This window comes from Callithrix jacchus, chromosome 10 (assembly GCF_049354715.1).
Source record: "Callithrix jacchus isolate 240 chromosome 10, calJac240_pri, whole genome shotgun sequence".
NCBI lineage: Eukaryota > Metazoa > Chordata > Mammalia > Primates > Cebidae > Callithrix > Callithrix jacchus.
The window spans coordinates 88,588,244-88,594,243 of NC_133511.1; positions in this window are offsets into that span (position 1 = coordinate 88,588,244).

Sequence of the window (6,000 nt, forward strand, 5' to 3'; positions counted from 1 at the left end):
GTAAGGGCCATCTTTGCATTAGCCTGCAGTCAGGAGAGACTGATGGGTGGAATCTAGCAGTTGAAGAAGGTAAGATTAAATGGTTAAAAATAGAGCGAAGAGTTGATACTAGAAAAGGGAAATAAATAAGCTTCAGAGATCTCAAACCTATGGTGATTGCTGTTTTTCTCACTGCCTCTCTTCTTTCCTTCCTCTACCCATTTCTCTAACTTCTTGAGTTTAAGGAACTATTATGCCCACCCACTTAAATGTTCTCCTTAGTTATTTTGAACTTGATCTACATTTTCAGCTTCCTTACCTTTGCTGACTTTGTACATATCATGCCTGACCCAAGATAAGGTCAAGTTATTCCTCTAAGCTATTTCACAGAAGAGAGTTGCTTCATGCAGATCCCTTATGAAGTGTCTATTTCAGGACTCTTCCTCAATTATTTTATTTTGAAAAATAAAGTTCTTTTTAGGAAAACACATTAGTTGGAAATAGAAGTAATGAATGCTAGCTTTTAATATTTATTCCTGTCCCCTAGCTGAATCAGTAAAAAAAGTCAAGAAAAAGTTACTCATTATTTCTTGGGGTAAAACTTCACCTTTTAGAGTTCCGAAGGTAATTATAAGCAAATATTTTAAACATCACTTTTTTGTTTTTGAGACAGAGTCTTTCTCTGTTACCCAGGATGGAGAGCAATGGCCTGATATCAGCTCACTGCAACCTCTGCCTCCCAGGTCCAAGTGCTTCTCCTGTCTCAGCCTCCTGAGTAGCTGGGACTATAGGTGCATGCTACCATGCCCAGCTAAGTTTTGTATTTTTAGTAGAGACCAGTTTTCACCATGTTGGCCAGGATGGTCTCGATCTCTTGACCTTCTGATCCACCCACCTTGGCTTCCCAAAGTGCTGGGATTATAGGTGTGAGCCATCACGCCCTGCCATAAAGATAACTTTCAAAGTGAATAGAATAAATAAATGGCTACACTTTGGAGATCCTAAATACACACCTAAAGAACAAATAAAAATGAATAACTATTCTAGTATAATGTGAAAGAGCATCTAGGCTTTGGATAGATTCCCTGTAACATGTAACAGCATCAAACTAGAACTTAAAATGTGCTGCATTTGAAGGCACTGAGATGGAAGGGAAAAGATAAGGTTTTAAAATCACTATTTGATGCAAAAAGTTGTTGTAGTGATGACTACTATCATTATTTGGGACAGAGTCTCCCTCTGTGGCCCAGGCTGGAGTATGTGGCACTATGTCGGCTCATTGCAAGCTCTGCCTCTTAGGTTCAAAGGATTCTTGTGCTCAGCCACCCTAGTAGCTGGGATTACAAGTGTGTGCCACCAGGCCTGGCTAATTTTTGTATCTTAGTAGAGATGGGGTTTCACTATTTTGACCAGGCTGATCTGGAACTCCTGGCCTCAAGTGGTCCATCCGCCTCAATGTCCCAAAGTGCTGGGATTACAGGTGCGAGCCACTGTGCCCAGGCTCCATTGACAATTACAACAGTAATGTCAAACACACATATGGAGAAATTGAATACAACTGTTAAAAGAAATGGGTGGGGATGAAAATAAGTAATAATTCTAAATTTATGTAGGATATGTATAATTATTAATAAAATGGGTTTAAATATAGATGTATAATATATTAATAAATTATTACAAGCAGAAACTTAGCTATTTTAGCTATATCTCTGAAAGTTTAAAGAGTTAAACTGACAACAAACCTTTGTGATATTTGCATCCCAAGTAGTTTATTTTTCTCCTAGTTGGAATGTTTTCACTTTCTGTCAATCCTGTATCAAAGTAAACAAAAATTTTTCAGAAAGACTGAAAGCACTATTTCTTTCTAGAAGAGACCCAGTTGTACTATCAGCTCATCAAACACACACATAAGAATCCAAAGACTAATATAAAACATTTTCTCATGCCCTCTAGTCTCTACCCAGACTCACCTTCCCCTGCACCTTCCCCTTCTCCTCTAGAGAAACATGGTGGAGCCCGCTCTTCCTGGTTTTTCATGTATGTTCTGATTTTTGAAAGTCAAGGTTACAGAATCCTTTTGTCCTGCTTTATACTGAAAGGCAGATCCTCACACATAAAACTATCAGCACAAAAATACTTTTTTTTTTTTTGCCAGTGGTAACTAACTTTCATCGCAAAACAAATGATTCCATTTCCATGAAGTGTGAACTTCAGAGCAATAGAAAAATGTCTTCTTGCCTAATATTTATCTGAAGAAAATCTTTCAAAAGTGATGATAATTAGATATTTGCTCCTGGAAATGACATAACTCTAAAGAGGAAATACTGGTTGATTATTTAGCTGGAGTGACAGTTAACTCCTTACTGAGAAAAATAATTCTGAATTTTAGGACCTAAAACTAATTTTTAGACAATCATCAAAGCAAAGGTAAAATGAATGATTAACAGTCACACTTTATAATTGTTGAATACTTAACTTTTAATCTAGATAAGGTGTGGCTAAACGATCAATATTAGATGCATCTCTATTAAATAGCATGAATTTTTAGGAATTCTATTTTTTTTAATTGTACTTTAGGTTCTGGGTTACATGTGCAGATCATGTAGGGTTGTTGCATAGTTACTTATGTGTCAAGGTGGTTTGCTGCCTCCATCCCCCCATCACCTATATCTGGCATTTCTCCCCATGTTATCCCTTGCTAACCTCCCCACCCCCTCTGTCCCTCCCCTAGGCTCCCCACAACAGACCCCAGTTTGTGATGTTCTTCTCCCTGTGTTCTCGTTGTCCAACACCCACCTTTGAGTGAGAACATGTGGTGTTTGATTTTCTGTTCTTGTGTCAGATTGCTGAGAATGATAGTTTCCAGATTCATCCATGTCCCTACAAAGGACTCAAACTCATCATTTTTTATGGCTGCATAGTATTCCATGGTGTGTATGTGCCACATTTTCCCTGTCCAGTCTATCATTGATGGGCATTTGGGTTGGTTCCAGGTCTTTGCTATTGTAAACAGTGTCACAATGAACATACATGTGCATGTGTCTTTATAATAGATGGATTTGTAATCCTTTGGGTATTATACCCAGTATGGGATTGCTGGGTCAAATGGAATTTCTATTCCTAGGTCCTTGAGGAGTCTCCACACTGTCTTCCACAATGGTTGAACTAATTTACACTCCCACCAACAGTGTAAAAGTGTTCCTATTTCTCCACATCTTCTCTAGCATCTGTTGTCTCCAGATTTTTTAAATGATCTCCATTCTAACTGGCGTGAGATGGTATCTCAATGTAGTTTTGACTTGCATTTCTCTGATGACCAGTGATGATGAACATTTTTTCATATGTTTGTTGGTTTCAGATATGTCTTCTTTTAAAAAGTGTCTGTTCATGTCCTTCGCCTACTTTTGAAGGGGTTTGTTTGTTTTTTTCTTGTAAATCTGATTCAGTTATTTGTAAATTCTGGATATTAGCCCTTTGTCAGATGGGTATACTGCAAAAATTTTTTCCCAGTCTGTTGGTTGCCAGTTTACTCTAACAGTTGTTTCCTTTGTTGTGTAGAAGCTCTGGAGTTTAATTAGATCCCATTTGTCTCTTTTGGCTTTTGTTGCCATTGCTTTGGTGTTTTAGTCATGAAATCTTTGCCTATGCCTATGTCCTGAATGGTTTTGCTTAGGTTTTCTTCTAGGGTTTTTATAGTGTTAGGTCTTATGTTTAAGTCTTTAATCCATCTGGAGTTAATTTTAGTGTAACGTGTCAGGAAGGGGTCCACTTTCTACTTTCTGCAAATGGCTAGCCAGTTTTCCCAACACCATTTATTAAACAGGGAATCCTTTCCTCATTGCTTGTTTTTTGTCAGGTTTGTCAAAGATCAGATGGTTGTAGATATGTGGCATTGCCTCCAAGGCATCTCTTCTGTTCCGTTGGTCTATATCTCTGTTTTGGTACCAGTACCATGCTGGTACTGTAGTCTTGTAGTATAGTTTGATTACTGTAGTCTTGTAGTATAGTTTGAAATCAGGTAGCGTGATGCCTCCAGCTTTGTTCTTTTTGCTTAGGGTTGTCTTAGCTATGCGGGCTCCCATTTTATTCCATATGAAGTCTAAAGCAGTTTTTTCCAGTTCTGTGCAGAAAGTCATTGGTAGCTTGATGGGGATAGCGCTGAATCTAAAAATTACTTTGGGCACTATGGCGATTTTCACAATATTGATTCCTCCTAACCATGAGCATGGAATATTTTTCTACTGTTTGTGTCCTCTCTTATTTCATTGAGCAGTGGTTTGTAGTTCTCCTTGAAGATGTGCTTTACATCCTTTGTTAGTTGTATTCCTAGGTATTTTATTCTCTTTGTGGCAATTGTGAATGGGAGTTTGCTCTTGGTTTTGCTCTGTTAGTCTATTACTGGTGTATAGGAATGCTTGTGATTTCTGCACATTGATTTTGTATCCTGAGACTTTGCTGAAGTTACTTATCAGTTTCAGGTGATTTTTGGCTGAGACAGTGGGGTCTTGTAAATATACAATAATGTCATCTGCAAATAGAGACAATTTGACCTGCTGCTTTCCTAATTGAATACACTTTATTTCTTTTTCTTGCCTGATTGCTCTGGCTAGCACATCCAATACTATATTGAATAGGAGTGGTGAGAGGGGACATCCTTGCCTAGTGCCAGATTTCAAAGGGAATGCTTCCTGTTCTTGCCCATTCAGTGTGATATTGGCTGTGGGGTTGTCATAAATAGCTTTCATTATTTTGAGATACCTTCCGTCGATACCTAGTTTATTGACAGTTTGTAGCATAAAGACTGTTTAATTTTGTTGAAGGCCTTCTCTACATCTATTGAGATAATCATGTGGTTTTTGTCTTTGGTTCTGTTTATGTAGTGAATTATGTTTATAGACTTGCATATGTCGAACCAGCCTTGCATCCCCGAGATGAAGCCTACTTGATCATGATGGATAAGCTTTTTGATGTGCTGTTGCAATTGGTTTGCCAGTATTTTATTGAAGATTTTTGCACCTATGTTCATTATGGATACTGGCCTGAAGTTTTCTTTTCTTGTTGAGTCTCTGCCAGGTTTTAGTATCAGGATGCTGTTGGTCTCATAAAATGATTTGGGAAGGATTCCCTCTTTTTGGGTTGTTTGGAATAGTTTCAGAAGGAGTGGTACCAGCTCCTCTTTGTACATCTGGTAGAATTCAGCTGTGAAAGTGTCTGGTTCTGGACATTTTTCGGTTGGTATGTTGTTAATTGCTGCCTCAACTTCAGCCCTTGTTATTGGTCTATTCAGGGTTTCAACTTCTTCCTGGTTTTTTTGGGGGTTGGGGAGAGTGTAAGTGTCCAGGAAGTGTTCCATTTGTTCCAGGTTTACTGGTTTGTGTGCATAGAGTTGTTTGTAGTAATCTCTAATGGTAGTTTCTATTTCTGTAGAATTGATGGTGATATATCCCCTTTATTGTTTTTTTATTGCATCTATTTGAGTCTTCTCTCTTTTCTTTTTTATTAATCTGGCTAGTGGTCTATTTCGTTGATCTTTTCAAAAAACCAGCTCCTGGATTTATTGATTTTTTGAAGCATTTTTTTTTTTGTGTCTCTGTCTCCTTCAGTTCTGCTCTGATCTTGGTTATTTCTTGTCTTTTGCTAGCTTTTGCATTTTTTTCTTTTTTCTTTTTTTTTTTTTTATCTTGTTCCTCTAGCTCTTTCAATTTTGATGATAGGGTGTCAATTTTAGATCATTCCTCATTTCTCACATGGGCATTTATTGCTATGAATTTCCCCCTAGACACTGCTTTAAATGTGCCCCAGAGATTCTGGTATGTTGTGTCTTCATTCTCGTTGGTTTCTAAGAACATCTTTATTTCTTCCTTCATTTCATTTTTTATCTAGTTGACATTCAAGAACCAGTTATTCAGTTTCTATGAAGTTGCACAGTTCTGAGTTAATTTCTTAATCCTGAGTTCTAATTTGATTGCACTGTGGTCTGAGAGACTGTTTTTTATGATATCCATTCTTTTGCATTTGCTG